Source organism: Oryctolagus cuniculus, chromosome 4 (assembly GCF_051225735.1).
Source record: "Oryctolagus cuniculus isolate XC-2025 breed Fujian yellow rabbit chromosome 4, ASM5122573v1, whole genome shotgun sequence".
NCBI lineage: Eukaryota > Metazoa > Chordata > Mammalia > Lagomorpha > Leporidae > Oryctolagus > Oryctolagus cuniculus.
The window spans coordinates 147,979,077-148,006,355 of NC_142870.1; the positions used below are offsets into that span (position 1 = coordinate 147,979,077).

The 27,279-nt window shown below is 45.9% G+C and overlaps 1 pseudogene; it reads right to left on the minus strand.

The window, feature by feature from the left end:
- Positions 1–22,320: 22,320 nt before the first annotated feature.
- On the minus strand, positions 22,321–24,779 carry LOC138849508 (pannexin-2 pseudogene; annotated as a pseudogene).
- Between the last annotated feature and the right edge of the window lie 2,500 nt (positions 24,780–27,279).

A 27,279-nucleotide genomic window follows, 5' to 3' on the forward strand; every position in this document is an offset into this window, starting at 1 on the left:
GGTTGCTCCTCTTCCAGTTCAGCTCTCTGCTATGGCCCGGGAGGGCAGAGGAGGATGGCCCAAATGCTTGAGTCCCTGCACCTGCATGGGAGACCGGGACGAAGTACCCAGCTCCTGGCTTTGGATCAGCACAGTGCTGTCCATAGCGGCTGTTAGGGGAGTGAACCAATGGAGGGAAGACCTTTCTCTCTGTCTCTCTCACACTGTCTATAACTCTCTCTCTCTGTCTCTCTCTCTCTCACTGTATAACTTTGCCTGGCAAAAAAAAAGAAAGAAAGAAAAAAGAAAATAGTACAGAGCTTATCCAAAAAAACTAAAATAGGTCTACTGATGATCCAGCTATCCCACTACTGGGCATATATCCAAAAGAAATAAATCAATACAACAAAGAATATCTATGTATCATGTTTACTGCAGCACTACCCACAACACTCAAGATCTGAAATCGACTGAAATGTCCATCAGTTGATGAACTTACTAAAGAATGTGACACACACACACACATACAGAGAGAGAGAGAGAGAGAGGGAGGGAAGGAGAGGGAGAAGGAGAGGAAGAGGGAGCCATTAAAAGGATGAACTTTGGTCACTGTGACAACATGGATGAACCCGGAAGGCATCACACTCAGTGAAATAAGCCAGACAGAAAAGACAAATACTGCATGATCACGAAGGGAAGCTTAAAAAGGTGACTGCATAAAAGTTGAGAGTCCAGCAGTGTTATGAGAGACTGGAGAGGAGAGGAGAAGGGAGGGGAAGGGTGGCTTGTCAAGGGGTACCAAGTTATAAGCAGCTGGGAGAGTCAGTGCTGGTATTCTGCTGCCCAGTTGAGTGATGAAGTAAACAATAGTGTATTTTTCAAATAGCTAGGAAAGAAGTTTTTGAATGCTGTCACCACAGAGAAATGACAATGTATGAGGTTATGGATATGCTACTTACCCTAACTTGATCATTTATGAACAGGGAGCATGTGGGCACTGTGGGGAGCAACTCGGACTAGACTGTTACTGGAATTAAGACTTATTCTATGCATCTGCTCTCCCACAATATGGCGCTGGGAGAGGAGTAAACAGCTTCTACCCAGCTGCCTCTCACCAACTTGACAAGCTGCAGGAGCTGCTCCTGATTGGAGGAGAGCGGCGTGCTCAGCGTGTGGGCAGCCGAGTTGGGATTGGCGGAGGAGGACTATATAGGAGGAGAGAGACGGCATGGTGGTGTGGGTTGGTTGGAGAGTGCGTTGGAGAGTTCGCGGGGAAGTTCGTTACTTCGTTCTTTCTCATTTCTCTCTACTCATTCTTGCTTTGGGAGTTTGCTGTTTACTTATTCTTGCTTTACTATAGAAAGGACTTGTAAAAAAAGGGGAACAACAAGCGCCCGGTCCGGTGCGGCTCCTCCGCGTGCGGAGGAGCAGCAAGTGGTGCCGTGACTCGGATAGGAAACCTAGGACGGATAGGAAACTTAGGAGGGAAGAAATGGGAAGAAGTGGGAAATTACTGGAGAGAGAGACTAGCAAAGAGCCTAGGGGAAGGCCGGACGGAAAGAGTGCCGGTGAAAAGCTAGTTAGAACCTAGGAAAAGAGCCGCAGGGGAAGAAAATTAGAAGCTAGGAAGGAGGTATTAACTGGGAACGTCTGGGAGACCCAGTCTTCCATTACGCCCACTGCTCCAACATGTCACAGACGGTACAGACAATGGAGTTCTTTGGCTACTCTTTGCCCACTGGCTACCTCTTCCTTCTGCTGGGCACCATCCTCTGTTTCTCCCTAAAGATCATCCATGGGCTAAATATGGTTTCTCTCTCTCTCTCTTCCTACTCCCCACCTCCTCGCAGCTTTTCCTCTAAGCAAGGGAAACGAGGGGGGAAGAAAATTCATGCATTCGTAAGAGCAGTCGTAGAGACGTCCCCCTGGTTTCTACAGCAGTGGAGGCAGGTGGGACGGAAATTGCGCGAGGCTGGGGAATCGATAGAAGTGCTGAAGCTGTGGCAACTCGTTGATCAGGTGCTTCAGAACCCCACGGAAGGGATCGAGTTGTTGCTTAATGAGGGGAGTGAATTGCAGGAAGAATTATGGCAGGGCAGTCAGGCGAGCAACTATTGTAACGAACAAGTGAGAAGAAAATCAAAGAAGGATTTAGAGAGCCAGGAAGCTTATGGGGGGGAGAAGGAAGCTGAGGAGGGAACCTCGCCCCCGAGAGAGATGCCAAGAATATATCCTGGCCATACAAGGCTGGCAAATTCAACCATAAAGGATGAATCACCACCCCGGTATCGCCCATTGGTACTACCAAAGTTTCCTCCTGTAAAGAAAAGCCCCTTTTTTCCCCATGAGATTGAAGAAGAGTGGGAGGAAGAAGAAGGAGTGATGGAGGGAGTAGGTATGCAGGAGGAGCTAGAAAGGCCAAGAACCGAAAACAAGCAAAGGGGAGCTGTTTATAGAAAACCTGCTTGGGAGCAGTACCAGGAACCAGGCCAGGTGTTTCCTGTATTTCAGGATCAACAGGGAAACAGGGGATGGACGCCTCTTGATCATAAATTACTTAAAGAGTTGCAACAATCAGTACAATTGTATGGGCCCCATGCAAGTTACACTCAGGCAATCCTTGATAACATTGGGCAGCAAGGCCTAATACCTGAGGATTGGAGAAACTTAGTAAAGGCGGTGTTAGGCGGGGGTGACTTCCTCTTATGGTTAGCTGCTTATAAAGAATTTGCGCGAGAATATTCAAAGCAGAACTATCAAACAGGGAATCAAGCATGGGATGAGGAAATGTTAAATGGAGAAGGGCGATTTGCCAATCACGATGAGCAGGCCCGATTACCAACAGCTGTCCTCTTACAAGTGAGAGAGATAGCAAGAAGAGCCTGGAAGGTGATACCCAGAAAAGGAGAAGTAAGACACAGCCTAACTAAGATAGTACAGGGCCCTACCGAACCTTACGCTGACTTCGTGAACAGATTAATGGAAGCAGCAGGAAACATTTTCGAAATCGTGGAAGAAGCAATGCCCTTAGTCAAAAGATTGGCGTATGAACAGGCCAATAAAACATGTCGGGAAGCTCTTAGTCCATGGCAGCATAAAGACATCCCTACCTTTTTGAAAATCTGTAGGGATGTCATGGATGATGTAGCTTCTGGATCACATGCTGCAGTAGCAGTAACCCGACAATTTAGACAGAACATGAGGGGTCGAATATGCTTTAGATGTGGTCGAGAAGGGCATCTAATGAGGGAATGTAGGGCCAAATTTCCAGCCCGAGATCGGCAGGGCATAGAGAACTCGAGAAGACCAGGCCTTTGCCCACGCTGTAGAAGAGGGAATCATTGGGTCAGTGAATGTTACTTTAAAATAAACAGCGCAGGCAATCCCCTGAGGATGCCAAATGAGCCGGGCCCCATAAGAAGATCAGGTGTATATGGTCAACAGCAAAAAAACGGAATGTGGGCCCCTGCACCCCGGGGCCAAAACAATCAGTGGGTGCCACGGTCCCAAAACCAAATATTTACCGCGCAGAGTTACGAGCCACCGAATATTCGGTACTAACACCTCAAATGGGGCCACAAGCCATAGAGGTGAGGGCAGAAACAATTTCAGCGGAGCATAACGGACTTGGAATAATCGTAGGAAAAGAAACAAATGCTTTGAGAGGCCTAATGGTCATCACCGGAGTCATTCAATTACCTTTTGATAAGTTAAAAGTGCTAATACAATCTACAAAGGGTATTATTCAAATCAAACCAGAAGAACCTGTGGCTCAAATACTGATCATGATTGGAGCGCAGGATGTTCATGGACCCCAAGGGGAGAAATTTGCAGCCTTGTCCCTATCTTTAGCAGATCGACCTCTGTGGACCTTAACCATTAGAGGAAAGTCAATTCAGGGCCTGCTAGACACAGGTGCGGATGTAAGTATAATCTCGGAAAATGATTGGCCGAAGTCATGGCCCCTTCAGCCAGGAGATAATACTTTAGTAGGCCTAGGTGCGGCCATGACACCATCAAGGAGTGCTCAGGTGCTTCGTTGGCAGGATCAAGAAGGGAACAAGGGAAATGTGCAACCTTATGTTAGTGCACTCCCCATCACATTATGGGGAAGAGACATTTTAGAACAATTGGGACTGACGTTAACAAATGAGGACCAATTGGAGAGTTCTACAGGACGGCGTATTATGTATAAAAAGGGATATCAGGAGAGAGGATTAGGCTCCAGAGAAGGCAGAAGGGACCTAGCCCAGCCCAAAGGCGATTTTAAAAGACAGGACACGGGTTTTTTGTGGGGGCCACTGAGATGCAGCCGCTGCCATTGTCATGGCTGGACAACAAGCCAAAGTGGATACCACAGTGGCCCCTTACCCAGGAAAAGTTGGCTGCGGTAAATGATATAGTATCACAACAATTAGAGGCAGGCCATTTGCAACCATCAACCTCCCCATGGAATACGCCAATATTCGTGATAAAGAAAAAATCAGGGAAATACCAGTTGTTGCATGATTTACGGGCTGTTAATCAGCAGATGCAACCCATGGGGGCATTGCAACCCGGACTCCCGGTTCCTACTATGATCCCAAAGCATTGGCCACTAATAGTACTCGATCTGAAGGACTGCTTTTTTGCATACCTCTACATGAACAAGACATTCAGAGGTTTGCTTTCACTGTACCTTCCATTAATCATCAAGGTCCCGACAAAAGATATGAATGGAAGGTGCTCCCCCAAGGAATGACTAACAGTCCTGCCATATGCCAGCTATATGTTGACCAGGCAGTAGAGCCGGTTCGACAACAGTGCCCAAAAGTACAAATTTTACACTACATGGATGACTTGTTAATAACGGCTGAAAGTGAAAGTCACCTAATGGAAGCATATAAGCTGCTGCTATTATATTTGGAAAAAGTTGGGTTACAAGTAGCGCCAGAGAAGATACAAAAAGGGGAAGTAGTACAGTACTTAGGACTTAAAGTAACTTCTGAAAAGGTAACCCCATTAGAATTTGAAATTGCAATAGATGGGTTACAGACCCTTAATGACTTCCAAAAATTATGTGGCAATTTAAATTGGTTGAGGCCCTATTGTAAACTAACTACCGAAGATATGATGCCATTATTCAATATTTTAGAAGGAGATGCCCAGCTTGATTCCCCTCGTAGATTGACAATAGAAGCCCGCTTGGCGTTACAGAAAATTGAAAAACAAATTAAAGCAATGCAGATGGAAAGATGTGATCCACAACAAGCCCTAGAAATATTAATTTTTAGGGAACAGCTGTATCCCTTCGCAGTCATTTGGCAAGGAGGACCCTTGTTGTTTGTATACCCACATTCACATGCACCGCGTGTACTATACACCCAAGGCATTGCGGTGGCTGATTTAATATTAACAGCAATAAAAAAGGCGACAGAAATGGCGGGGAAGACTCCAAAGCGATGTGTAGTTCCCTTTGCTCAAGAGGCAGTAGAAGCCTTTACAAGGGAATGCTGGCAATGGGCATACATAGTTCTCATTCTACAAATAGAGATTGACAATCACTACCCTCGCCATCCATTTGTTAACTTCTGCACACAGGTTTCAATAAAACGGGTGCAGAAGGTGCGAAGGGATCCAATTCAAGGGGCAGTTACCGTATTTACGGATGGAGCTAAAGGCGGAACAGGAGCAGCTATATTTAACAATCAACGATATTTTGTTTTAACAGCATCCCCTTCTCCACAACATGCAGAATTAGCTATTATCGCAACAGTATTACGCAGAGAGAGTGCACCCATGAATATTTTGTCTGATAGTGCATATGTGGTGAATGCAGTTCAGATGCTCGCTACACAGTGCCTTATTCTTAAATCCTCCTCAGTCTATTCTTATCTAAGTGAAATTCAGGGGTTATTAATTCAAAGAGAGCATGCTATTTACATAGGCCACATAAGAGCTCATTCTAATTTACCTCGCCCACTTACTCGAGGAAACATGATGGCAGATCACTATTCAAGATTCTTGCTTGCATGCACCGCTTTGGAACAAGCTAAAGAATATCACTCTAAATGGCATGTTAACACCCACACTTTAAGTTTTAAATTTAATATTCCCCGCAAGCAAGCAGAAGATATTATTAGATCCTGTGAAAAGTGCGTTGTTACCATAGTTCCAAAGATTCCTGCGGGAGCCAATCCCCATGGCCTTAAACCAGGACATATCTGGCAGATGGACGTTACACATATCCCCTCTTTTGGGTGACAAAGCTGTGTTCACGTCACTGTAGATACATACTCAGGTGTAGTTATGGCCACAGCCATGAATAAAGAAGGAGTACAACAAGTAATCCAACACTGCTTGCAGGCTTTTGCAGCCTGGGGAGTTCCTCATGTGATCAAAACGGATAACGGCCCAGCGTATACATCAAATCGTTTTGCTGCATTTTTGAAAGAATTCGGAATCTCCCATATTACCGGTATTCCATACAATCCACAGGGGCAAGCTGTGGTAGAACGCGCTCACTTATATTTAAAAAATTTAATAATTAAGCAAAAAGGGGGAATAGGGGAAATGGCCACATCCAACAAGGATGTCTTGGCCCTAGCTCTTTATACAATTAATTTTTTGAACAAGAAAAAGAACGGTAAAACACCTGCAGAAATGCATGCTCAATCAGCTGATAAGGAATCAATACAGTGGGTAATGTGGAAGGATTTACAGGACAACCAATGGAAAGGCCCGTTCCCCTTACTCAGAAGAGTACGAGGCGCCGTTTGTTTTTTTCCACAGGGTGCGGCACAACCAATATGGACCCCTGAGAGAAGAATTCGGTTGATAAACCTGCCAGCAGAAGATCTAGAAGAAGAAAACTCCATTTGAGGAAGAAAACAATGAATAACCAATCCCTGGGATCTTTGGAATATGGGACATTTTTCAACGAACTCTGAAGTAGCACGACAAACAAGACAGTCAATAGCATGAAGATCATGCTGAACTTTACACAGGCGCGTATCAACGCCAAAAAATAAAAAGAAAGGGGGATCTGTGGGGAGCAACTCGGACTAGACTGTTACTGGAATTAAGACTTATTCTATGCATCTGCTCTCCCACAATATGGCGCTGGGAGAGGAGTAAACAGCTTCTACCCAGCTGCCTCTCACCAACTTGACAAGCTGCAGGAGCTGCTCCTGATTGGAGGAGAGCGGCGTGCTCGGCGTGTGGGCAGCCGAGTTGGGATTGGCGGAGGAGGACTATATAGGAGGAGAGAGACGGCATGGTGGTGTGGGTTGGTTGGAGAGTGCGTTGGAGAGTTCGCGGGGAAGTTCGTTACTTCGTTCTTTCTCATTTCTCTCTACTCATTCTTGCTTTGGGAGTTTGCTGTTTACTTATTCTTGCTTTACTATAGAAAGGACTTGTAAAAAAAGGGGAACAACAAGCGCCCGGTCCGGTGCGGCTCCTCTGCGTGTGGAGGAGCAGCAGGCACTACAAAGAAAAACATAATTGAAAGATAGCAAAAAACTGAAATCCAAGTATGCTTTTATTTTTTTTTCATTGAACACTGAATTTATTAACTCATTTATACATTCATTCATTCAAAACTATGAGTGTTATCTAAGGGACAGATACTGTCCTTAGTACTGGGAATATAGCACTAAGCAACTTTTCTTTATTTTTTATTATTTAATAAATGTGAATTTACAAAGTGCAACTTTTATATTGTTGTGGCTCCCCCCCAACCCTCCCTCCCTCCCGTGGCCCTCCCCTCGCCAACTCCCTTTCACATCCCGCCCTTCATCGAGTTTCATTTTCAATTATCTTCATATACAGAAGATCAACTTAGTATACACTAAGCAAGGATTTCAACAGGCTGCCCTTACACAACCGCACAAGGTATAGGGTATTGTTCGACTAGTAGTGTTGTTTTTAAGTTTCATAGTAAAACACATTAAGGACAGAGATCCTACATGGGGAGCCTGTACCCAGTGACTCCCGTGGTTGATTTAACAATTGGCACTCTTATTTATGACGTCAGCAATCACCCGAGGCTCTTGCCATGAGCTGTCTAGGCTATGGAAGCCCCTTGAGTTCACCAACTCTGAACTTGTTTAGTCAAGGCAATATCACAGTGGAGGTTCCTTCCTCCCTTCAGAGAAAGGCGCCTCCCTCCTTGATGGCCCGTTCCTTCTGCTGGGGTCTTGTTCACCAGGATCTTTCATTTAGATCATTTTTGCCACCATGTCATGGCTTTCCATGCCTGTGAGACTCTCATGGGCTTTTAGCCAGATCCGAATGCCCCAAGGGTTGATTCTGATGCTGGAGTGCTGTTTGGGGCATTTGCCATTCTATGAGTCTGCTGTGTGTCCTGCTTCCCCCGCAGGATCATTCTCTCCCTTTTAATTCCATCCTTCATTATTTGCATACACTGGTCTAATTTGTGAAATCTCTTGACACTTACCCTATCTTTTTGATCGGTTATGTACTTATACTTATCACTTTACCAAGTGCGCTGGCATTGGTACATGCCTCCTTGATAAGACTGAGTTGAAATCCCCTGGCACATTTCCATGCACTTTCTCAAGTACGTGTAGGGAGGTATCAGATTATACTCCATAAATATGTACGGCAACTGGGATGGGTATTTGGCCCAGGAGTCACGACTCAGGTTAGGATGCCCACACACCACAGATCACATGGATTCCATACTCAACTTCTGCCCCTGACTACGCTTTCTGCTAATACAGATCCTGGGAGGCAGCAGCCATGGTTCAAGAAATCCAGCTCCTGCCTCTCACAGGAGAGACCTGGGCTGAGTCTTGGCTGCCAACCCCTGCCAACCCCCACTGTTGCTGTAGGAGTTTAAGGAGTGAGCAGCCGATGGGAACTCTCTCTCCCTGATAAACTAAAAATATATACATTTATTATCGTTCAACTAAGAAGACATGGAGAATGGATGCTTGTGCACTGCAATTAACTAGGGAGGACAGTGGTTTTATATTTATTGTGTTTTTGTCTGCAAAGGAAGAAAAGAAAACTGCAGTCCATCTACTGTGCTTAAGAGGAAAAAACAGGCCGGCTTTGTTGTACATTAGGTTAGGGCACTGCTTGCAGCACCAGCATCCCATTTAGGCGCTGGTTCATGTCCCAGCTGTTCCACTTTCTATCCAGATCCCTGCTAATGGCCTGGGAAAAGCAGCGAAGATGGCCCAAGTGCTTGGGTCCCTGCCACCCACATGGGAGAACTAGAAGCTCCTGGCTGGCCCAAAAACTGGCTGCTGCATCCACCTGGGGAGTGAACCAGCAGGTGGATGATCTCTCTTTCTCTGTCCATCCCTCTCTCTAACTCTTTCAAATAAATAAGTAAATCCTTTAAAAAGAGAGAAAAACAAAACATCTGCATGACCAGGAATTGCTAAGTATTTCTAGTTTAACAGAGATCCTGTGGTATAGAAATTCTGAAAGAGCCTGTGAGAGAAAACTGGTATTTGTTAAGGGTGGTAAGGTTTCCAGCTGGAGAAAGAGGTTGGCTCCAACACAAAGAAGCTAAAGTTTGTGAATGAAATCTCTTAAGATTGCAAGGCTGATTCGGGAGCCTGTTCAGTGGGTATTACTAATGATCTTGTCACAGGAAATGTGGAAACCATTTTTCATAAAATTCAAAACCATAATCATTCTTTCTCCTTTTTGCTCATGATGAGATATCTGGCTTTAGGGCAAACTGTCCCCAGATGCCTCACTTGCTGCCTTTCATTTACTTTGGACCACAATAACGGCCACTCTGCCCCAGAGGTGCTGAGTGAATCTCCATGATCAGAAATGAAGCCATGATGTAGGGCTGGAGGGGTGGCCTGCTCAAGTTCCCGGCGCAGGAGTGAGGCCTCTGCTAAGCATTGTGGAGCAGGTGGGCTTGCTTTCATAGCCTCCCCTCACTATGTCCAGGACTGGAGCTATCCAGCTGATCAAACACATCAACCTCCTCTGAGCTCCTCCTCTGGTCGAGGTTCGAGTACAGACGCTAAATCCAGCTGAAATCTTTCTGCAAGAGGTCTTTCTCCAGCGAGACAGCTGGACTAGTTTAATCCTAAAGCAGCGAGTAATTTGGCAGGCAAACCTATAATACATTGTGAGCTTCACATGCTATGATAATTATGGTCCTTGTCTACTTTTAACCTTTCTTTTGCCTTGCAAAGTTTGAGAAAACAAAACAACAGCAAACAACCTGGAAGAAAAGAAGCTGCAACCACTGCTGCCACATGTGGAGCACAGATTCTAAGAGACTTACGGTGTTTCTTTTGCATCCTGTTCAGTGGTGTCTTTGCTGGCTCATAAGTTTTCAAACCGATTTCTTGAATGGAGTTGAAGGAACACTGAGCTAGAACAATTGGGAGTGAAAGAACACATGCCTGTGATCCTGGGCTACTCAAGGAGTCCTTGCAATGTGGGGGAGGTGGGGAGATGCACCTGTGCCTAGGTCCTTGTCCTCAAGAGCTGAGTCATCCAGTTGACTTACAACACAAACTGTGAGTTAGTATCTGCAATAGGACAAAGTTTTCATTTAAATTGCTTTTACATATCAATTGTGGAATAAATTTGGTTCTTGCTTTGACAGGCAACTGGGAGGTCTGAGTATTTCCCCATTCTTTAAGGAGTTTTTGTATGTATTTTCCACATTTATATATTTTGGTTACATTAGATCTATGTGCTGAGATTGGAAATTTGAAATAGCATGTGTGCTTTAATTCAAAAATATTAGAGCTAATGTCACATATATAAAGTACTTATTAAAAGCCTGACACAGTCTCACTATATGGGAAATCAATGAGGTGCTATTTCCGGGAACTTAGATGTGCCTGAAATTTTTTTAACTTTTATTTAATAAATATAAATTTCCAGGCCGGTGCCGTGGCTCAATTGGCTAACCCTCCGGTGCCTGCGGCGCTGGCACCCCAGGTTTTAGTCCCGGTTGGGATGCCGAATTCTGCCCAGGTTGCTCCTCTTCCAGTCCAGCTCTCTGCTGTGGCCCAGGAAGGCAGCGGAGGATGGCCAATGTGCTTGGACCCTGCACCCGCATGGGAGACCAGGAGGAAGCACCTGGCTCCTGGCTTCGGATCGGCACAGCACGCCGGCCAGCCATAGCAGCCAACTTGGGGGGTGAACCAATGGAAAAGGAAGACCTTTCTTTCTGTCTCTTTCTCTCTCACTGTCTAACTCTGCCTGTCAAAAAAATAAATAAATAAATAAATATAAATTTCCAAAGTACAGCTTTTGGATTACGGTGGCTTTTTACCCCTATAACTTCCCTCCCACCTGCAACCCTCCCATCTCCCACTCTCTCTACCATTCTATTCACATGAAGATTCATTTTCAATTATCTTTATATATAGAAGATCAATTTAGTACATATTAAGTAAAGATTTCAACACTTTGCACCCACACAGAAACACAAAGTGTAAAGTACTGTTTGAATACTAGTTATAGCATTAATTCACATTGTAAAACACATTAAGGACAGAGATCCTACATGAGGAGTAAATGCACAGTGACTCCTGTTGTTGACTTAACAAATTGACACTCTTGTTTATGGTGTCAGTAATCACCCTAGGCTCTTGTCATGAGTTGCCAAGGCTATGGAAGCCTTTTGAGTTCGCCAACTCTGATCTTATTCAGAGAAGGTCATAGTCAAAGTGGAGGTTCTCTCCTCCCTTCAGAGAAAGGTACCTCCTTCTTTGATGGCCTGTTTTTTCCACTGGGATCTCACTCGCAGAGATCTTTCATTTAGGTGTTTTTTTTTTTTTTTTTTTTTTTTGCCAGAGTGTCTTGGCTTTCCATGCCTAAAATACTCTCATGGGCTCTTCAGCCGGATCCACATGCCTTAGGGGCTGATTCTGGGGCCAGAGTGCTGTTTAGGACATCTGCCATTCTATGTGTCTGCTGTGTATCCCACTTCCCATGTTGGATCATTCTCTCCTTTTTAATTCTCTCAGTTAGTATTAGCAGACAGTAGTATTATTTTTTTTTCCAACAGGCAGAGTGGACGGTGAGAGAGAGAGAGACAGACAGAGAGAAAGGGCTTCCTTTGCCATTGGTTCACACTCCAATGGTCGCCATGGCCAGCGCACCACGCTGATCCGATGGCAGGAGCTAGGTACTTATCTTGGTCCCCCGTGGGGTGCAGGGCCCAAGTACTTGGGCCATCCTCCACTGCATCCCCGGGCCACAGCAGAGAGCTGGCCTGGAAGAGGGGCAACCGGGACAGAATCTGGCGCCCTCACCGGGACTAGAACCCGATGTGCCAGTGCCGCAAGGTGGAGGATTAGCCTGACACTAGTATTATTTATGTGATCCCTTTGATTCTTCACCCTATCATTATGATCAATTGTGAACTGAAACTGATCACTTTGACTAGTGATATGGCATTGGTACATGCCACCTTGATGGGATTGGATTGGAATCCCCTGGCACGTTAATAACTCTACCATTTGGGGCAAGTCAGCCTGAGCATGTCCCAAATTGTACATCACCTCCCTCTCTTATTCCCACTCTTATATTTAACACAGATCACTTTTTAGTTAAATTTTAACACATAAGAAAGATGGAGGAATCTGGAAAACATTATGCTGAGTGAATTAAGCCAGTCCCAAAGGGACAAATATCATATGTTCTCCCTGATCGGCGACAACTAACTGAGCACCAAAGGGAAAACCTGTTGAAGTGAAATGGACACTATGAGAAACAGTGACTTGATCAGATCTTGTCCTGACTTTTGATGTACAATCTAATACTTTATCCATTTTACTATTTTTTCTTTGTTTTGTTCTAGTACTATTGGTTGAACTCTGTAATTAACACACAATTATTCTTAGGTGTTTAAATTTTAACGGAAAAGTGATCACTGTTAAATACAAGAGTGGGAACAAGAGAGGGAGGAGATGTACAATTTGGGACATGCTCAGTCAGACTTGCCCCAAATGGTGGAGTTAGAATCATGCCAGGGGATCCCAATACAATCCCATCAAGGTGGCATGTACCAATGCCATCTCACAAGTCCAAGTGATCAATTTCAGTTCCCAATTGATCACACTGATAGGTCTAAGAGTCAAAGGGATCACACAAACAAGACCAGTGTCTGCTAATACTAGCTGATAGAATAAAAAAGGGAGAGAACGATCCATCATGGGAAGCGGGATGCACAGCAGACTCATAGAATGGCAGATGTCCTAAACAGCACTCTGGCCTCAGAATCAGCCCTTAAGGCATTCGGATCTGGCTGAAGAGCCCATGAGAGTATTTCAGGCATGGAAAGCCAAGACACTCTGGAAAAAAAAGAAGAAGACCTAAATGAAAGGTCTCTGTGAGTGAGATCCCAGTGGAAAAAATGGGGCCATCAAAGAAGGAGGTACCTTTCTCTGAAGGGAGAAGAGAACTTCCACTTTGACTATGACCCTGTCGGAATAAGATCGACCTCGGCAAACTCAAAAGGCTTCCATAACCTTGGCAACTCATGACAAGAGCCTAGGGAGATTACTGATGCCATAAACAAGAGTGTGAAATTGTTAAGTCAACAACAGGATTCACTGTGTACTTACTTCTCATGTGGGATCTGTCCTTAATGTGTTGTCCAATGTGAAGTAATGCTATAACTAGACTGAAACAGTATTTTACACTTTGTGTTTCTGTGTGGGTGCAAACTGATGAAATCTTTACTTAATATACACTGAATTGATCTTCTGTATATAAAGATAATTGAAAATGAGTTTTGATGTGAATGGAATGGGAGAGGGAGCGGGAGATGGGAGGGGTGTAAGTGGGAGGGAAATTATGGGGGGGGAAGCCATTGTAATCCATAAAATGTACTTTGGAAATTTATAGTTACTAAATAAAAAAGAATAATTTTTTGTTAATTACAGAGTTCAACCAATAGTTTTAAGTAGGTCAAAAACAGTCAGTTCATCAACAGTTCATCAAGTTACTCTTTCTCATAGTGTCCATTTCACTTCAACAGGTTTCTATTTTGGTGCTTGGTTAGTTGTCGCCGATCAGGGAGAACATATGATATTTGTCCCATTGGGACTGGCTTATTTCACTCAGCATGATGTTTTCCAGATTTCTCCATTTTGTTGCAAATGACCGGATTTCATTGTTTTTTATTGATGTATAGTATTCTATAGAGTACATGTCTCATAATTTCTTTGTTCAGTCTACTGGTACAATTTCACAGGAGCACTCCTGGCATTTTAAATTTGAAATATGGCAACATGTATTGACTACCACACAGATCAGTACTTTCCAGCTGATTGGATATAAATTCTCTGCAAGCGTGATTATTAGATATTTCTTTTTTGCCTGGAGAATGGATGAAAAACATACCTAGACATAAGGGCATTGTGAATTGAGAAAATGTGGGAACCCCTGGGTGGTTCAAATTGTGAGATTATGGACTTAGAAGGAAGAAATCTATCATCGAAAGTGAATGGCTTCTTGGAAAAGGGAAATCAACTCCCAGATATTCTGAAAATGAAATGAGATGCTCTCTCCTTTCAGGTCCTGGCCTCTTTGGGGATGTGTTTGGTTCCCTGGGACTGAAGGTTCTGCTCATCAATAGGGTGGGACAGAGTAGCTGTGTCCCTTAGAGAAAGGTGGGAGACAGCAGGGGCTGTCAGAGTGTATGGCAAAAGTGCACATGGCCACCAGGCGTAAAGGAAGGAGAAAAGGTGAAACTCATACAGAGAAGCCCACGTAACACAACTGGCTACCATGATGGAGTCTAGGTACAAGGAAAATATCTTCCTCTACAAGTCCCAGTTCCTAAAATCATATTCACCTTGGCCTCTCCTCTTTTCCTGTTGTTCTTCCTTTTTCTACTGATTTTCTATGTGAGATAATTTGCATATTTTTACCATCATAGTTATTTTATAGGCCTTGAGCTCGTTGGCACCAAGCTGTTTTGAAATGTAATAAATGGCTAAGTAATTGAAGACGTTCAAATTTTTGCCCCAGGTTTTGAGCATGTGACTGAATGACATTGGCTCAGTGGTCAGGGAGAAGAAAAACATAAATATATTTTTGTTCACTCTCATCTTACTTTGAACTAGTAACTGACTTTATTTTATCTTATTACAAAAAACCCACTTAACTTGCCACACTCACCCAAAGGTATCAGAGCATCATATTTCATTTGCAAATTGAGTGCAGGGGTTGGATACAATCTGTATCTCTGAGGAGTGAGGGTAGTGTGGGGGAACAATTTTAATTAAATCAAATTTCAATTCAATATAACATTGAGTATATCCCATGGAGTTCCACCTAATAAGATTTTATCATAAATAGAAGTATTTGCCACTCTGATTAAACTCATGACATACACATTAATGAAAAAGCTCAAGCACACACAAAAGTTTTGGCAATGAGAACACATCAATTTGACTGGCAATAAGTGCAAAAGCTTTAACTCCTGAAACAGGAGTTACAGGACAAACTGATAGAAAAAATCTTCTCAACCAATTAACAGCTGAACAAAACACGTCAGATTGATGATATGCCAAGAATTGACACTTCTAGGGTAAACTCAGCTTATAGCCAATCCAGACTGCCCACTGGCTTCAGAATGACATACAACACCAGATTTTTACCATCTCCTTCTTGGATGGGTTTTTGTACAGAACTTGCCTGCCATGTGAGTAGTTTCAAAGTAGTGAAGAAATCTGTAAATATCAGTCTTTCTTTTCTCTCTTTTCCAACCACAGCTACTACTTATCATACTTTACACAGAAATAACGCCCCCTCTCAAGTAATAGAAAAGGCACATATAACAAGTTTTATGTCTCCTGTACTTTTTGTTTTCTATAGTTATTAGGGAATTTGGATGGGAGTGAAAACCAAATGAAGTCCAGGTCTCTGAGGATAAATCCCTATCTCTTCTCTATTCTAAGCACAGCACACACTTTTTGGTCCACAGCATGTCAGTAATTCAAGGAGACTGTAGTTATTTCATCAAGTCAAGTCAATGGAAGCTAAGTATCATGGAAAACAAAAAGAATTAGAGGAGGCCTTCCTGTAGAAAAGCTTACAATCTATATTCTACTATTCTTTAGGGCCAACTTTTAAATAAATTTTACTCTTAACTAAGAAAAATAAGGCAGTTTTCCTAATCATATATTCTCATATAAAAATAAATGATTGTAACAATATGAAAATATTGCTTATGAACTTTTACAAACAGTCTAAAGAAGTTTTAATGTGCCTATATGTGCAGGCTCCAATTTAGAAGCTATAGTTTCATCCCAAATTTGGTTTCTTAAGCATTTTAAAGCCTTGAGAGGCAAAGAAAGGAAAGAGATATGGGGAGGAGGAGAGCGAAAGCAAGAGCTCCCATCACTCACTAGCTCACTCTCTATATTCCCACAATGGCCAGATTGGGGTTGACCAGCCAGGCCAAGCTGAGACTTTAATCCAATTGGGTGCCTGCCATCCATGAGGGAGACCCAGAGAGATTTTCCATCTGCTGGTTCACTCTCCAAATGCCAGCAATAGCCAGTGCTGGTACATGCTGAAGCCAGAAGTCAGGAACTCCATCTGGAGCTCCCTTTTGGGTGGCAGGAACCCAACTACTTGAGCCATCATAACTCCTTCCCAGGGGCCCCATTAGCAGGAAGCTGGAGTCAGGAGCCAGAGCGGGGAATCAAATCAGAACTCTGATATGGAATGTGGGCATCTTAAAGCCAAGAACTAAATGCCTGCTCCTTTATTTCAAATCTGAAACAGAGATGGGTACAGAGTAACAACATATTCTAGGTATTTCTCTCCACAAGGCATGGAAAAACTAAAAGGAAACCTAGGATGCTCTCTGCTCTTCACATATATTCATGCTCACAAATTTAGGGCTTTGCTCCAAATAATACCAGGAGTGGATTAACATGAAAGTGGTCACAGTGAAGGATAAGACAGTAGTGTTACAGTAACATTGAAAATTAAAAGAAGGGGAAGGCATTGTGGCACCATGGTTAAATCACTGCTTGGGATGTCTGCATCCCATATTGAAATACCTGAGATTGAGTCTTGCCTTTACTTCTGATCCAGCTTTCTGCTAATTTTCACCCTTCGGGGCAGCAGACAATGGCTCAAGTACTTGAGCCCCTATGACCTACATGAGAGACCTGGATAGAGTTCTTGGCCTCTGGTTTCAACATGGCCAGCCCTGGCTGTTGTGGGCATTTGGAGAGTTAAACAATGGATAGACAATCTTTCTCTATCCCCTTCTCTCTTTGCTCTGCCATTCAAATAAATAAATAAACAAATGTGTTTAAAATTAAAACTTTCAAAGTCCCTGGAAAACTGGACAAGAGAACATCTGACTTCCAAAACAGAAAGAAAGGCCAAGGAGGAAAGACCCAAAGATGGAGCAAGAATGAGCATCATCAAATACTATATTCCGGGCACTATGCCAGGAGCATCTCATTGGACCAGATCTAATGGAATCCTAAGTTAATCATCCCTGTAAAGCTGAACTCTATCTTTAATTCTAAAATTATTGATCTGTATGTATTTTAGGCAGGAAGATTCCCACACAGATAATTTTCTTGTGACAGCAGCAGATGGCTGACAATGTTGAGAGGAAAATGAACTATTCCTGAGGAAGGGGTTTAGGAAAAAGATCCTATAAAACTTGGAGCTACATCTTTTTAAAAAAGATTTTATTTATTTTATTTGAGAGGTAAAATTACAAATAGTGAGAGGGAGAGACAGAGAGAAAGGTCTTTCTTCTGTTGGTTCACTCCCCAAATGGCTGCAATGGCTGGAGCTGTGCAGATCTGAAGCCAGGAGCCAGGTGCTTCTTCCTGATCTTCCATATGGGTGCAGGGTCCCGAGGACTTGGGCCATCTTTTACTGCTTTCCCAGGCTATAGAAAAGAGTTGGGTTGGAAGTGGATCAGCTGGGACTAGAACTGGCACCCATATGGGATGCCGACATGGCAGGCAGAGGATTAACCTACTGCGTCATGGCACAGGCCCTGAAGCTACATCTTTTTTTTTTTTTTTTTTTTTGACAGGCAGAGTGGACAGTGAGAGAGAGACAGAGAGAAAGGTCTTCCTTTTGCAGCCGCGGCCAGTGCACCGTGCTGATCCGATGGCAGGAGCCAGGTACTTATCCCGGTCTCCCATGGGGTGCAGGGCCCAAGTACTTGGGCCATCCTCCACTGCACTCCTGGGCCACAACAGAGAGCTGGCCTGGAAGAGGGGCAACCGGGACAGAATCTGGTGCCCCGACCGGGACTAGAACCTGGTGTGCCTGTGCCGCAAGGCGGAGGATTAGCCTAGTGAGCCGCGGCGCTGGCTGGCGCTACATCTTAAAGCAATCTTTCAAGTTAAAGGTTGAAGAAGATTGTGAACAGCAGACAAACTTAAGAAAATAAAACAGGTTAGTATAGAAAGCATCAAAACAGTACATGTAAAATGAGTGTGTGTATATATATATATATATTTGAGTATAATTAATATGCCCGTGAATGTATACTGGACAAAGGTGAGTGACATGGTTCTTTCTCTAGAAAACAGATGAAGCCTTTAGAAATACCTACTTAAGAGAATAAGTTTTACCTATCAGTGTTCAGATAAAATATTTATTGAGTGCCTGTTATGTGGGCAGCACAGTAGGCACACAGTTAAACAATTTATGTCTCTGAAGTCAGACTGATAGTTCAGTCTAGTATGGGAAATAATGAATCCAATGGAAATCATTAAAGTAGAAATGTTCATAAGGACCATGTGAGTACAAAGGAATTCAGACCAGTCCAAACCTTAGAAATAAGTAGTAATGAAAGCTATTATTTGTGAAGTGGGTAGAGGAATTTCTGTTTTGGAAACTATTCTTTTTTTTAACCTTTATTTAATGAATATAAAAATGAACAAGCCTATAGTCAACATATGCATGCAGCTGAAAAGCATTAATAAATATCTCATTCACAACAACCACAATAAAGTAACCATTACTTTATGAACACCAACAAAAAAGGAAGAGGAAAACCAAAATGTTATTCTGTAGTTTTAAAAATACATATGGATAGGTTAATGAATGTGGTTATCATTACCCATCAGTAATTCTTTTAAGTTAATTAGCACTAGCTGCTAATTAAATTGGCAAACAAAAAAGCTGTCTCCATCTCAATGTTTATTTCAGCTCAGTTCACAATAGCTAAGACCTGGAATCAACCTAAATGCCCAGCAACAGAAGACTGGATAAAGAAATTATGGGATACTCTATAGAATACTATATAGCAGTAAAAAAAAATGAAATCCAGTCATTTGAAACAAAATGGAGGAATCTGGAAAACATCATGCTGAGTGAAATATGGCAGTGCCAGAGGGACAAATACCATATGTTCTGATCGGTGACAACTAACTGTTCACCTAAAAGGAAACCTGTTGAAGTGAAATGGACACTATGAGAAAGAATGACTTGATCAGCCCTTGTCCTGACCTTTGAGGAACAACTTATTATTTTATTCCTTTTAGTATTTTTTGTTCTACTTAATACCATTGGTTGAACACTGTAACTAATACGCAATTATTCTTAGGTGTTAAATTTAACTGAAAAGTGATGCCTGTTAAATATAAGAGTGGGAATAATACAGGGAGAAGATATACAGTTCGGCACATGCTCACTCGGGCTTACCCCTAAAGGTAGAGCAAGAAACATGCCAAGGGATTCCAAATCAATCCCATTAAGGTGCATTGTACCAACGCCATCTCACTAGTAAAAGTTATCAGTCTAAGTTTATAATTAATCATAAAGATAGGATTAAGTGTCAAAACAATCACATAAACAAGACTAGTGTCTGCAAATACTAACTGATGGAATTAAAAATGAGAGAAGGATCCAACATGGGACATGGGATACACAGCGGACTCTTAGAATGGCAGATGTCCTAAACAGCACTCTGGCCTCAGAATGAGCCCTTAAGGCATTCGCCACTGGCTAAAAAGCCCATGAAAGTATTTCAGGCATGGAAAGCCAAGACACTGTGGCAAAAACAAACAAACAAAGACCTAAATGAAAGATCTCTGTGAGTGACATCCCAGTGGAAAGAATGAGCCATCAAAGAGGTGGTACCTTTCACTGAAGGGAGGAGAGTGCTTCCACTTTGATTGTAGCCTTGTCTAAATTGAGTCGGAGTTTGTGAACTCAAGAGGCTTCCATAGACTTGGCAGCTCATGACAAGATCCTTGGGTGATCACTGACGTCATAAATATGAGCCTCAATTGTTAAATCAATAATGGGAATTCTGTGCACTTACTCCCCATGTAGGATCTCTATCCTTAATGTGTTGACTATGTGAATTAACGGCAAAACAAGTACTGAAACAGTACTTTTTACTTTGTGTATCTGTGTGCGTGCAAACTGTTGAAATCTTTACTTAGCATATACTAAATTGATTTTCTGTATATAAAGATAATGGAAAATGAATCTTGATGAAGAATGGGATGGGAGAGGGAGTGGGAGATGGGATGGTTGCAGGTGAGAGGGAGGTTATTGGGGAAAAAATCGCTATAATCCAAAGGTTGTACTTTGGAAATTTATATTCATTAAAAAAAGTTTAAAAAAACTTTTATTTAATAAATATAAATTTCCAAAGTACAGCTTATAGATTACAATGGCTTCCCCGCCCCATAACTTCCCTCCCACCCACAACCCTCCCCTTTCCCACTCCCTCCCCCTTCCATCCACATCAAGATTCATTTTCACTTCTCTTTATATACAGAAGATCAGTTTAGCATACATTAAGTAAAGATTTCAACAGTTTGCTCCCACACAGAAACATAAAGTGAAAAATACTGTTTGAGTACTAGTTATAGCATTAAATCTCAATGTACAGCACACTAAGGACAAAGATCCTACATGAGGAGTAAGTGCACAGTGACTCCTGTTGTTGACTTAACAAATTGACACTCTTGTTTATGGCATCAGTAATCACCCTAGGCTCTTGTCATGAGCTGCCAAGGCTATGGAAGCCCCCTGAGTTCACTGACTCTGATCATTTTTAGACAAGGCCATGTTCAAAGTGGAAGTTCTCTCCTCCCTTCAGAGAAAGGTACCTCCTTCTTTGATGACCTGTTCTTTCCACTGGGATCTCACTCATGGAGATCTTTCATTTAGGTCTTTTTTTTTCCCCCCAGAGTGTCTTGGCTTTCCATGCCTGAAATACTCTCATGGGCTTTTCAGCCGGATCTGCATGCCTTAAGGGCTGATTCTGAGGCCAGAGTGCTGTTTAGGACATCCGCCATTCTATGAGTCTGCTGAGTATCTCGCTTCCAATGTTGGATCACTCTCCCCTTTATTTATTCTATCGGTTAGTATTAGCAGGTACTAGACTTGTTTATGTGCTCCCTTTGACTCTTAGTCCTTTCATTATGATCAATTGTGAACTGAAATTGATCACTTGGACTAGTGAGATGGCATTGGTACATGCCACCTTGATGGGATTATATTGGGATCCTCTGGCATGATTCTTACTCTACCGTTTGAGGTAAGTCAGGTTTAGCATGTCCTGAATTGCACATCTCTTCCCTCTCTTATTCCCACTCTTATATTTAACAGTGATCACTTTTCAGTTAAGTTTCAGCACTTAAGAAGAATTGTGTATTGATTACAGTATTCAACCAAAAGTATTTTTTTTATCAGAATAGTATTTATTGATACGCTCAGTGCTACCTTGTTAATACTGCCTCATGTTGCCATGTGGCTGAGGTAATAGGGGCGGGACCAGATGGCCCGACCAGGGCCCCCACAGGAAGAGGCGGGGCCTTGGCTGGGTGGCAGGGGGCCCAGGTGGGGGCGTGGTTATTGCGATGGACTGTTTCCCTCGTTTGCACACGGGCCCCTGCGCCTGCTGTGCCACAGCTGCTCACATGCACACGCCTGGTCACACACTTGTCACGTGTGCACATGCTCACGCTCTCACCTCCATGTGCACACTCCAGGCTCAGGCGCGCTCGCGCACACATCTGAACCTCACTCTGGCCTGCTCACGCTCCCACACGCAGGCTCACTCACGCACTCTCACCTGCACAACTCACCCACGCACACACATGTGCACGCACGCTGGCTCGCTCCCTTGCCCACGCTCGCATGCTCTGCCTGCCTTCCACCCACTCACACGCACCCCAATCTGTCTAGAACCCACCCTAGTCTCCTGATGACCAAGATGCTCATTAGTACGTAGTAAAATAAAGTGTGTGTCAGGCGACAAGGAGGAAGTGCACGTGGGAGTGCGGGAGGACAGCGGTCCCCGGGGGCGAGGTGGGGGCCCCTCGCCGTCCCGCCACGGCCCAGGCTCATGACAAAGTTGGCTAAAAAAATAAACTCTTCTCATCTCACAGCCCAGCACCAGTGCCCAAGCACCTGACGCAGAGGGCGGCGGCCTCGGCCCGCACCGGGATGGATGGCCGCTGCCCACCCCCCCCCCCCGCCTCGGCACCACAGCGATGCCATGAGGGGCCAGGCTCCCCGCTGAGCGGGTGGGCAGGCACAGAGCCCCGCGGCGGGTGGAGGGAGACTGGGGGGAGTGGGAGGCGCGCGGCGCTGAGACCACGCAGGGCCGCGGCCGCGCTCATGCAGAGTGGCCCTGAGCCCTCGGAATTCCACAGTGTTCACAACCGTTCTGGGCTCGTCAAAGGTGGCGATGAGCAGCTGCTGGGTGGGGGGGATGGCGATGAGGTTGCTCATGTCGGGGACCACGCGGGGGCCCCCTTCCTCCTCCTCCCGGGCCTCGTACAGCGTGTTGATGTGGAGCAGGGGGTGAGTGGCATTTCGGCTCAGGATGGCGAGGGGGTCGGCCTTGCCCAGGCCAGCTGGTGACGACAGAGAGGCCGCGGCAGGGGCAGCCGGGGGCGAGCAGACGTGGAACGGGCCCCCGGGGGGCAGCCCTGCCCTGCCGGGCTCTGCGGGGAACGGGAGTTCCTTCTCCGGGAGCGGAGCATCTTTGGCGGGCGCTGCGCCCAGGCCCAGCCCCCGCTCCTCGGCCTGGGACAGGAAGCCCCCCTCCTGACTCCGGGAGGTGGGCAGGGCAGCCGGCGTGGGCTCGGGCTTGGCCTTCTTAGTGCCCAGGATGTAGGGGTGCACGTCCAGGGAGAAGTGGCGCGCGTGCTTCTTGTCGGGCGCGGGCGCGGGCGCGGGGCCCGAGTCCCCGCCGCTGCTGCCGCCGCCGCCGCCCTTGTAGTGGTGCGCGGCGCGCGCGCCCGCGTCCAGCAGCGGGGCGATGAGCGTGTCGGTGGTCTTCCTGCGCACGGGCTTGGGCTTGTCGGCCTTGCCACTGTCCACGCGCGCCACGGCCAGCGGCTCCTTGAAGGGCTGCGGCAGCGGGTTGCCGGACGGGATCCACTTCATCTTGCGTCGCGGCCGCTTCACCACGGGCGGCTCGGCGGAGCCCGCGGGGTCGGCGCCGGGGTCGGCGCCGGGGTCGGCCGTCTGCACGCTGGAGTCGCGCACCGTGGGCGTGGCGTCGTGGTTGGACTGTGCCAGCGCGGCCAGCAGCTGCCGCACCACGTTGTCGTACATGAGGTCGCTCTCGTTGGTGATGAAGTCCAGGCGGTTGAGCGACTTGATGTGGTCGCGGTTCTCGTTGCAGAACATGGCCAGGATGTTGATGTGGCAGAACTGCGAGCGGCGCCACTGCCGGCGCGTCTTGATGCCCACCTTGTGCAGCTTGTCGAAGATGAAGTTGCTCTTGCGGAAGATGAACAGGTGCTCCAGGTTGACGAGGATGACCAGGTTCATGAAGCACAGCAGCACGATGTCCACGCCCGCGATGATGCGCTGCAGCTGCACGGACGGCAGCTTGCAGCTCACGCGCACGGCGGGCGCGGCGCCCAGCGCGCAGGTGAACTCGTTCTGCTTCTGCGTGGCGTAGTAGGTGCACAGGTAGGAGATGGGCACCACGCTGAGCAGCAGGATGAGCACGTGGCGCGCCAGGTACAGCTTGGCCAGGAAGTTGCTGCGGCCCCGGCGCTCCAGGTACTTCTCGAACAGGTTCTGCTCCGGGCTCTTCTCCTTTTCGGCGTTCTCGATGATCTCGCGCCGCTCCCGCTCCGTGATGCCGGGCCCCTTGGACTGGATCTGCTTCTCGATCTTGGGCGCCCGGCCCTCGGCCGCCCGGTGGTAGCAGTTGTCGATCTCCTGTAGCAGGAAGTTGAGCTCAGAGGTGAGGCGGGTGGCGGCCAGGAACTCCCAGCCCAGCGCCAGCACGTACATGATGGCGGCGAAGGCCAGCAGCGCGTAGGGAAGGAACTTGTGCTCGAACAGCGAGGGCCACAGGCTGGCGTCCACGCCGGGCAGCGCGTCCCGCAGCTCCGTCCAGCAGTAGCCGCGGGCGTACAGCGCCTGGTCGCGGGTGAAGTTGTGAGGGGTGTAGCAGTAGATGGGTTCCTCTGCGAAGTTCTTGGTGAAGACCAGGGTCACCAGCAGGATGGGCACGAGCACGGTGCCCATGGTGACCACGCGGTCGAACGGCAGCTCGAGCTTCAGCGGCAGCAGCAGCGCGGCCAGCGCGCCCGCCTTCTCGTCCTGCGCGCCCGGCAGGATCAGCTCCCGCAGCTTCTCGCCTGCCAGCAGCGCGGTCGCCATGTCCGCCGACTGCTCCAGGAGGTGGTGCATGGGCGGCGCGGGGCGCGGGGCCCGCGGCGGGGCCGGGGGCGCAGGAGCGGGGGCGCGGGGCCCGCGGCGGGGCCGGGCTCGCTCCGCCGCCGCCCCCGCAGGGTGCGGGGTGCGGGGCGGCCGCCTCCGCTGCAGCCCCGGCCCCGCGCCTGGCGCGTCCCTCCCGGCGGGGGCGGCGGCCGTCAACCAAAAGTATTAAGTAGAACAAACAAAAAAATACTAAGAAGGATAACATATCAAGTTGCTCATCAACAGTCAGGGTGAGGGCTGATCAAGTCACCATTTCTAGATAACAGTTTTTAAAAAAGATTAGTGCTAGGGCGAGGGTTATGGTTAGGATTAGGGTTATGGCTAGGGCTAGGGTTAAGACTAGTGCTAAGACTATGACATTGACTATGGTTAGAATTTGGGTAGGGTTAGTGTTAGGGTCAGGGTTAGTGTTAATGTTGGGCTTGATCTACGGTTAGGTGTACAGCAGGGTTAGGACAGTGCTATGGCTACAGCTTCACCTAGGTTTAGGATTAGGGTTAGTGTTAGTGCTAGGGCTAGGGCTAGATATAGGGCTAGGTTTAGGGTTAGGGTAAGTGCTAGGGGTGGGGTTAGGGTTAGGTTAGATCTAGGGCTGCGGCAAGGGTTATGGTTAGGTCTATGTTTAGAGTTAGAGCTAGGGTTAGGATTAGGGTTTGGGCTAGGGCAAGGTTTAGGGTTAGGGTTAGGGCTTGGGTTATGTTTATGGTTAAGGTATAAAGATAGTATTAGGATTAAACTTAGGTATCAGGCTAGGTAAGGGTTAGGGTTAAAGTTAGGGGTAGAGCTAGGGTTAGGGTTAGGGTTATGCCTAGGGTTAAGGCTAAGACTAGTGCTAAGACTGTGACTTCTACTGGGTGTAGAATTCAAGTTAGGGTTAGTTTTAGGGTTAGGTTAGCGTTTGGACTTGGGCTAGGGATATGGTTACGTGTACAGCTAAGGTTAGGACCAGAGCTAAGTCTAGAGCTTCACCTAGTGTTAGGATTAGGGTTAGTGTTAATGCTAGGGTTAGTGTTAAAGTTTTGGTGAGGTTTAGATCTAGGACTAGTGCTACAGCTATGGCTATAGTTAGTGTTCAGGTTGCCATTGGGGTTAGGCTTAGGGTTAGGGATAGGGTTACCTTTAGGTTTAAGGATATGGCAAGTGTTAGGATTAGCATTAGAGCTAGGAAAAGTGTAAGGGTTAGGATTAGGGTTAGGGTTAAGGCTAGGGTTAATGCAAGGGTTATGGTTAGTGTTAGGATTAGCAGTAGGGCTAAATTTATATTAGTGCTATGTCTAGGTGAGGTTCAGGGTTAGGGTTAGGGTTGGGATTAGTGTTAGGTGTAGTGATATGGCTAGGATTATATTTAGGGTTAAGTCTGGGGCAAGGGTTAGGTTTAGGGTTTGTGTTAGCATTAGGCTTAGGGATAGGACAAGGTCTAGGATTAAGGCTAGGGCCAGCATTAGGCTTATGGTTAAGGTTAGGGCTTGGTCTAAAGCTAGGTGCATTGTTAGGGCTAAGCCTAGGGCTAGGGTTAGGGTTAGGGATGGGCTAGGGTTAGTGTTAGTGTCAGGGTTAGGGTTAGGTTTAGGGCTTGCATTAAGGTTACAATTAGGGATAGGGCTAGAGTTATGGGTACGGCTAAGGCATGGGTTAGGGTAGTGTTAAGGTTAGGGTTAGTGTTAGGATTAGGGTTAGGGCTAGGTTTAGGTTAAGGCTAGGGTTGGGTTTAGGGTTAAGGGTAAGGATAGGGGTAGAATTATGCTTAGGGATAGGCTACTCAAGGGTTAGGGTTAGAGTTAGCATTAGGGCTAGAGTTAGTGTTAGTGTTAGGGGAAGGGCTTGTGTTAGGTCTAGAGCTAATGCTACAGTTTCAGCTTGGTTAGTATCAGGGTAGGGTTAGTGGTAGGGTAAGGGTTAGGGTTAGGGTTAAGTTTAGGGTTAGGGCTTGAGCAAGGGTTATGGTTTTGATTATGGATAGGGTTATGGCTAGGTTTAAGTCTAGGCCTAGGGTTAGGATTAGGATTATGGTTAGGTCTAGGGCTAGGGAAAGGGTTAGGGTTAGGGTTAGGGTTAAGCTTAGATTCAATTTTGGGTCTAGGGTTAGGATTACGGTTAAGGCTAGGTTTAGGGCATGGGTTAGGTCTAGGGCTAGGGTTCTAGGGTTGGAGTAGGGCTAAGGTTAGGATTAGGTTTAGGGCTAGGCTAGGGCTAGGTTTAAGGTTAGGGTATGGTTAGGGTTAGGATTATTGTTAGGGCTAGGGTAAAGCTAGGTCTAGAGTTAATGCTATATATAGGGCTAAAGTTAGGGTTAGGGTTAAGGCTAGGACTAGGTTTAGTATTAAGATAGGGCTAAGCCTAGGGCAAGGGTTAAGGTTATGGTTAGGTTTAGGGTCAGGGCTAGGGTTAGAAATAGGTTTAGGGGTAGGGCTTGGGCTATGGCAAGGGTTAGGGTTAGAGTTACAGTTAGTGTTAGGGTTAGGTTTAGGGTTAGAGGTACTACTAATGTTAAGATTAGGACTAGGGCTAGGGGTAGGACAAGTGTAAGGTTTATTGTTAGGGTTAGGGTTAATGCTAGGGTTGGGGTTAGGTTTAGGTATAGAACTAGAGTTGGGACTACCGCTAAGGCTCCATCTTGTGCTAGGTTTAGGATTAGGGTTGTAGTCA